The sequence below is a fragment of the Tachyglossus aculeatus genome, chromosome 1, assembly GCF_015852505.1.
Source record: "Tachyglossus aculeatus isolate mTacAcu1 chromosome 1, mTacAcu1.pri, whole genome shotgun sequence".
NCBI lineage: Eukaryota > Metazoa > Chordata > Mammalia > Monotremata > Tachyglossidae > Tachyglossus > Tachyglossus aculeatus.
In genome coordinates, this window is record NC_052066.1 from 44,260,619 (window position 1) to 44,269,131 (window position 8,513).

An 8,513-nucleotide genomic window follows, 5' to 3' on the forward strand; every position below is an offset into this window, starting at 1 on the left:
TCCTCACATCTGCCAAACTAGCACACTTCCCCCCCTTCAAAGCCCTACTGAAAGCTTGTCTCCTCAAGGAGGCCTTCCAAGACTGAGCCCTCTTTTCCTCTGCTCCTCCTCCCCTCCCCATGACCCTGACTCCCCCCACCTGTTCTACCCGCCTCCCCACCCCACAGCACTTGTGTAATAATAATAATAATGGCATTTATTAAGCGCTTACTATGTGCAAAGCACTGTTCTAAGCACTGGGGATGTTACAAGGTGATCAGGTTATCCCAAAGAGGGCTCACAGTCTTAATCCCCATTTTACAAATGAGGCAACTGAGGCACAGAGAATTAAGTGACTTGCCCAAAGTCGCACAGCCAAGTGGCGGAGCAGGAATTTGAACCCATGACCTGTGACTCCAAAGCCCGTTCTCTTTCCATTGAGCCACACTGTTTATGTATGTATGTACATCTTTATTATTCTCTTTATTTTATTAATAATGTGTATATATCTATAATTCTATTTATTTATATTGATGCTATTGATGCCTGTATACTTGTTTTATTGTCTGTCTCCCCCCTTAGTTGTCTGTCTCCCCCCTTCTAGACTGTGAGCCCATTGTTGGGTAGAGATTAAAGAAGCAGCGTCTAGAGATTAGAGAAGCAGCGTGGCTCAGTGGAAAGAGCCTGGGCTTTGGAGTCAGAGGTCATGGGTTCAAATTCAGGCTCCGCCACTTGTCAGCTGGGTGACTTCGGGCAAGTCACTTCACTTCTCTGGGCCTCAGTTCCCTCAACTGTCTGTGAGCCCCCTGTGGGACAACCTGATCACCTTGTAAGCTCCCCAGTGCTTAGAACAGTGCTTTGCAGATAGTAAGCACTTAATAAATGCCATTATTATTATTGTCTCTGTTGCCAAATTGTACTCTAAGTGCTTAGTATAGTGCTCTACACACAGTAAGCGCTCAAATATGATTGAATGAATGATTAGTTTTTATCTATCCCAGCGTTTAGTACAGTGCTTGGCACATAGTAAGCATTTAATAAGTACAATTTATAAAAACAGAGGAAAACATAGCCTATGTCTAGACAACACAGAGAGAATAGTAGCGTTTGTGGAGTGCCTATTTAGTGCAGTAGTTGCTTGGAAAGTGACACAAGGAGCTTACTCTAACAAGAAAGACTAACAAATATTTATAACACTGTCAAAATGAATCAAGAGGCTGTTTAATAAGTCTCATTATGCTCAACTGAATGCGAGACCTTACAAAGGGATTGTAAAATTGGTGCTAGCAAATTCCTATCTCTCAAGAAAACTCAGTTCAACAGGCAAGGAACATCACTGTAGTTCATTAATGGTGATGTTTTGAAAGCACAGACATAAAAGGACATCCAAATGATTTGGAACAGCAGCCCAGTGTGCAATGGATGAGCCAACAAACTTGGAAAAGACATGTTTTACTCCAGCAGATACCTCGGGAATCCTTTACACCTACAAGGGTTTGCTTTGGCAACATGAGGTGAAGACAACTACTGACCAAGGAGATTTCAACTGATGTCAATCAATCAATCAGTCATATTTATTGAGCGCTTACTGTGTGCAGAGCACTGTACTAAGTGCTTGGGAAGTAGAAGTTGGCAACATATAGAGACGGTCCCTACCCAACAGTGGGCTCACAGTCTAGAAAGAGAAATAAAATCCTATCGAAGGCCCTTGGGTAAGGGCACTGACCATCCTTCTATCAAAGACATCACCATCTGCTTTCCAGGGATTTTCATCAGCATCACCTATGAGTCATTCTTAACCATCAATACTAATAATAATAATCATAATGATGGCATTTATTAAGCGCTTACTATGTGCACAGCACTATTCTAAGTGCTGGGGAGGTTACAAGGTGATCAGGTTGTCCCACCGTGGGGCTCACAGTCTTAATCCTTTACACCTAGAAGGGTTTGCTTTGGGTTTGTAGAGAAGCAGCGTGGCTCAGTGGAAGGAGCCCGGGCTTTGGAGTCAGAGGTCATGGGTTCGAATCCCGACTCCACCACATGCCTGCTGTGTGACTTTGGGCAAGTCACTTAACTTCTCTGGGCCTCAATTACCTCATCTGTAAAATGGGGATTAAGACTGTGAGCCCCACGTGGGACAACCTGATCACCCTGTATCCTCCCCAGTGCTTAGAACAGTGCTTTGCACATAGTAAGCACTTAACAAATGCCAATTATTATTATTATTATTAATCTGCATTTTACAGATGAGGGAACTGAGGCACAGAGAAGTTAAGTGACTTGCCCAGAGTCACACAGCTGACAATTGGCGGGGCGGGGATTTGAACCCATGATCTCTGACTCCAAATCAATCAATCAGTCGTATTTATTGAGCGCTTACTGTGTGCAGAGCACTGTACTAAGCGCTTGGGAAGTACAAGTTGTCAACATATAGAGACGGTCCCTACCCAACAGTGGGCTCACAGTCTAGAAGCCCATGTTCTTTCCACTGAGCCACGCTGCTTCTCAGAAGAACAAGATCACCAACAACGAGGTGCAGGGGTGGAGTTAGTTTACCTGAATTGAAGCATATGGTGCAGACAACTGACAGCTGGAAGATTCTTAATGGCTGCTGCTATTAAAGCTGTAATGACCGTGTTTCTGTGGCATAACTATGTGTGCCTACCTTCTGGCTTCCTGCAAGCTTTTGGTGACCTTCCCATCTTCTAAGTGTGGGCCTGTTTAGCCCAGATGGTAGAAGAAAATCCCCAGTGAAGGAAATCGGACTCACCAATATTAACCTGAGTTTTTACAGGTAAGGGAATATAGCCTTTCACCCTCACAGGAGCAGAGAGCCATGGGGGCAGGGATGGGGCATGCCCAGGCCTAGAACAGAGTGCAGGAAGGTATTAAATGTAGTGTTGAACAGGTCTTTGAATATCTGGGACTTATATATATATATATACACACACACACACCCCCATTAGATTTATGGTAACTTGGAAAATAAGATGAGAAAAAAGCTGTGTGCCTTCTCATCTTTATAAATAGGTGGAGTTTTCCCCCCCATTTTAAGAACAAAGACAGCAAGTTTCCTCAGCTCCTCTCCTCAGATCATGGTGTTTTGCAGAGTGGACAGAGCACAGATCTGGGAATCAGAAGGTTGTGGGTTCTAATCCTGGCTCTGCCACTTGTCTGCTGTGTGACCTTGGGTAAGTCACTTCACTGGGCTTCAGTTTCCTCATCTGTAAAATGGGGATTAAGACTGTGAGCCCCATATGGGACAGGGACTGTGTTCAACCCGATTCACTTGTATCCACCCCCACGGTTAGTACAGGGTCTGACAAACAGTAAGTGCTTAAGAAATACCAGAATTATTATTAAGGATTTACTATGGAAAGTGTCTACTAGAGAAGCGGCATGGCTCAGTGAAAAGAGTACGGGCTTTGGAGTCAGAGGTCATGGGTTCAAACCACGGCTCCGCCAATTGTCAGCTGTGTGACTTTGGGCAAGTCACTTAACTTCTCTGTGCCTCAGTTACCTCATCTGTAAAATGGGGATTAAGACTGTGAGCACCCTGTGGGACAACCTGATCACCTTGCAACCTCCCCAGCATTTAGAACAGTGCTTTGCACATAGTAAGTGGTTAATAAATGCCATTTTTATTATTATTATAATCCCAAGCACTTAGTACTGTGCTTTGCACCATAGTAAGTGCTTAATAAATGCCATTAAAAAAATACCGCTGACTGTTGAACACAATGCTAAGCAATGGAGTAGGTACAGTGTAATTAGGTCAAATGTGGTCCCTATCTCACAGGAAGCTCACTAAGTAGGGGTAGATATATGCAAAGAAAGCAATAACCTTATCACAAAGACCAATAAGCAACAGAGTGAATTAAGTGAAATTAAAATGTTTAAGTAAAAAGCAGTTTTTGGAGAGTTTATTCAGATTCTTCCCTGTTGAGGGAAATGATCCTTAGTTACAAATAACAGTAAGAGCTCAATAAGTACCAATGTTTGATAACTAACTATCCCAGCTTTCTATAGGTTTGATCAGTGGTATTTATTGATTCCTTCATGTGCAACCTTATCACAAAGACCAATAGGCAATGGAGTGAATTAAGTGAAATAAAAATGTTCAAGTAAAAAGCAGTTCTTGGAGAGTTTATTCAGATTCTTCCCTGTTGAGGGAAATGATCCTTAGTTACAAACAACAGTAAGAGCTCAACAAGTACCAGTGTTTGATAACTAATTATCCCAGCTTTCTATAGGTTTGATCAGTGGTATTTATTGATTCCTTCATGTGCAACCTTATCAAAAGACCGATAGGCAACAGAGTGAATTAAGTGAAATAAAAATGTTCAAGTAAAAAGCAGTTCTTGGAGAGGTTATTGAGATTCTTCCCTGTTGTGGGAAATGATCCTTAGTTACAAACAACAATAAGAGTTCAACAAGTACCAGTGTTTGATAACTATCCCAGCTTTCTATAGGTTTGATCAGTGGTATTTATTGATTCCTTCATGTGCATAGAGCATAGACAAAGTGCTTGGAAGGGAGCAATAGAATAGAGGGAACATGGCCTCATGGAAAGAACAAGGGCCTGGGAGCCTGAGGACCTGGACTGTGGTCTTGGCTCTACCACTTACCTGCTATGTGGAAAGTGTACTTCTCGGTGCCTCAGTTTCCTTATCTGTAAAATAAGGATTAAATACCAATTCTTCCTCCCCACTAGACTTTGCGTCCCATATGGGACAGGGGCTGTTCCTGGCCTTCTCATCCTGTATCTACCACAGTGCTTGGCACATAGTATGCCATTAGGGTATGTCATAATTATTATTTGACACAATCCCTGTTGTGCTCCTTGAAAGAAGAGCATAAATTCAGGGGATTTCTAGGCCTTTTATGGTGAATGAAAAATTAAGTGGTTCCACTTCCCTTTCATTCATCCAACCCCCAGACTCTCCTTTTTTCTCCAACTGTGCGACTCTAGGTGTAACAAAACATCTTTTCCAGGGCCAAAACTCTTGTAAACCCCACATGATTTGACAGAGTGTGAATGTGAGAATAACTGGAATATGATCTCATAGGAGAAGCAGCATGGTCTGGGTAGGGACTGTCTCTCTATGTTGCCAACTTGTACTTCCCAAACGCTTAGTACAGTGCTCTGCACACAGTAAGCACTCAATAAATACTATTGAATGAATGGTCTAGTGGGGGAAAAAAACCCAGGGGTAAGAAGACCTGGGTTCTAATTCTCGTTCTGCCACTTGCCTGCTGTATGACATTGGGCAAATCACTTAATTTCTCTGGGCTTCAGTTCCCTTATTTGCAAAATGGGGACTCAATACTTCTTTTCTCTCCTACTTAGTGAGCCCCAAGGGGGACAGGAACCATGTCTGACCTGCATATACTGTATCTACCCCAGTGCTTAGTATTCATTCATTCGTTCAATCATATTTATTGAGTGCTTACTGTGTGCAGAGCACTGTATTAAGTGATATGTAAATACATATATAAAAATGGAATAATTTGTTCCTAGAATCTCTGCGCTGCTGTTCTGCACAAAGTAAGTATTCAGTAAACACAGTTGACTTCATAGAGGTTATGTGACTACATTTCTTAACCTTGAACTTTTTGTCTTCATTAGTCGAGGTCTGCCTCCAGAAACTTTCCTTTTCTCCTATAAATTAAGGGAAATGAAGTGAAACTAATCAATCCAACCACAGTCATATGGTTTTGCGAGTCCCGCGGATAAGCTTATTTTCTGAAATCAACCAATTAATTGTGAAATGAGAAACATTTTAAAAAGATGAAATAAAGATAAGTTCCAGTAACCAATGTTTTGACATTTTCAGTCCCCTAATCATATTGTACTACTCTTCAAAATAATCTACAGCATCATCAACAACCTAATAAATCATCTGAGAACACCACACACACTCTATTTTTAGCTAGATTTGCACAACTGTGAAAGCGAGAAATAGGTCAGTTATCTAAAAACTTTTTCAATGGTAGATAAGCATCTCCAAGACTCCAGTTACTGGCACAAGAAGGGTTTTTAGTTCAGTCCTTGGTTCATGGCTGGGTCAGGTCATGTAGTTATCAATGACCTAAACCTGATCCACCCTCAACTATTGAAATTTCTAACTCACTCACCTCTAAGAATAAATACAATGAAAAGCCTTGAGAGTAGAGTCATAGAGCGGAATCAGTCGAACACCTGCATGTATTTATTAGGATCTTCCAGTATTTACTGAAGAATCAGACTACAGAAAAGCTAGAAATCCAGTCTGCTCATTTAAGACTATGAAATAAATTCGAGTTTTAGGACCAAAGAAGAGTTGCATTGGTGCAATTTGATTTTTTTTTTTTTTTTTTTTTTTTTGTGTGTGTGTGTGTGTGTTTATGCTTTCTCTATGCCAAGCACTGTATTAAGTGCTGGAGCAGATACAAGCTAAGCTTGCTGTCTTACTCCCCATTTTACAGATGGGTAACAGAAGCACAGATAAATTGAGTGACTCACCCAAGGTCACATAGCAGATAAGTGCTAGAGCCAGAATTAGAACCCAAGCCCGTGGTCTACAGACTAGGCTGCGGTGCTTTTGTGTTTCTCTGTCTTTTGCCTTGAAACTGGGTTTTACCAGTTTGAAAAGGCATGGGCCAGTCAATCAGTGGAATTTATTGAACATATATAGAGTGTAGAGCACTGTACTAAGCACTTGGGAAAGAGCAACAGAAATAAGATAAATACTCTCTACCCTCATGGTATTTACAATCTAATGGGGAAGACTGACAAAAATGATTTACAAATAGTGGGAGCAGGAGGTGGAACTAAGATGAAACGGAGGCCTTCCCAGACTGAGCCCCTTCCTTCCTCTCCCCCTCGCCCCTCTCTCCATCCCCCCATCTTACCTCCTTCGCTTCCCCACAGCACCTGTATATATGTATATATGTTTGTACATATTTATTACTCTATTTATTTATTTATTTTATTTGTACATATCTATTCTATTTTATTTTGTTAGTATGCTTGGTTTTGTTCTCTGTCTCCCCCTTTTAGACTGTGAGCCCACTGTTGGGTAGGGACCTTCTCTATATGTTGCCAATTTGTACTTCCCGAGCGCTTAGTACAGTGCTCTGCACATAGTAAGTGCTCAATAAATACGATTGATGATGATAATGATGATGACTGAATCATTAAATATGCATAAGTAGTGAGGAGTGGCTCCTCTCAGGATTACACCTGGAGAGTTTCCAGTACTCTTCCAGTCTTGGCTATGGGAGGGAGAGTAGAGTCAAGCAGAGGCCAACCCCTATTCCATTCCTAGCTTGGGCAGTGGCTAGTGAGTGGAAGGGAATCTGCTACAAGCCAAAACTCACCCGTGCTGGGCGGCAACAGCATGGGAGAGAGTCGAGGATGGAGACTCAAGTTTACTACATGGAAGGAGGCAATGGTAAACCACTTCTGTACTTTTACCAAGAAAACTCTTTGGATATCCTACCAGAACGATTGCAGATGGAGAGTGGGGCGTACTGGGAGAGATGTCCATGGAGTCGCTATGGGTCAGAGATGACGCGACAGCATTCATTCATTCAATCGTATGTATTAATAATGATGGTATTTGTTAAGCACTTACTATATGCAAAGCACTGTTCTAAGCACTGGGGAGGTTACAGGGTGATCAGGTTGTCCCACAGGGGGCTCACGGTTGTAATCCCCATTTTACAGATGAGGTAACTGAGGCACAGAGAAGTTAAGTGACTTGCCCAAGGTCACCCAGCTGACAGTTGGCAGATCAGGGATTTGAACCCATGAGCTCTGACTCCAAAGCCCGTGCTCTTTCCACTGAGCCATGCTGCTTCTCCTGTATTGTGTGCTTACCATGTATAGAGCACTGTACTAAGCACTTGGGAAAATACAATACAACAATAAACCAACACATTCCCTGCCCACAATGAGCTTGCAACATTAGACAAGATAAGTGAGGAGTGGAATGGAATACATAAGTTCCATGTCCGAATGTGCTGTATTATTCATTCATTCATTCATATTTATTGAGTGCTTACTGTGTGCAGAGCACTGTACTAAGTGCTTGGGAAGTACAAGTCGGCAACATCTGGAGACGATCCCTACCCAACAACGGGCTCACAGTCTAGAAGGGGGAGACAGACAACAAAACAAAACATGGAAATCATCAGAACAAATAGAATTATAGCTATATGCATATCATTAACAAAAAAAATTGAACCAATTCTTCGCCAAAGTTACAAACATCACTACCACGTTCAACAGAACAAGCTTCTACTTCTGCAGCCTCCTGCAAGAACTCATAATCAGGCTTCACCTCCTCATTTGATGTTATGATGTTATGCTTTGAACTATCCCGATCTCGTCTATCTCGCCGCCGGCACAGTCAGCCTTTGGTGAGCGCTGTCTGCTCTGAGAACATCTCATCAGATGTCTTAATAAAGGTTGGTGTGGGAATGACAAAGAAGGAAAGAAGAAAGAACATTTTCCAGAAACCGGAGAGGCTATCTCTCACTTTGTG

General features: G+C 42.1%; 1 pseudogene; it reads left to right on the forward strand.

Annotated features, from left to right (window-relative positions):
- Positions 1-7,189: 7,189 nt before the first annotated feature.
- On the forward strand, positions 7,190-7,334 carry LOC119936776 (annotated as a pseudogene).
- The last annotated feature ends 1,179 nt before the right edge of the window (positions 7,335-8,513 follow it).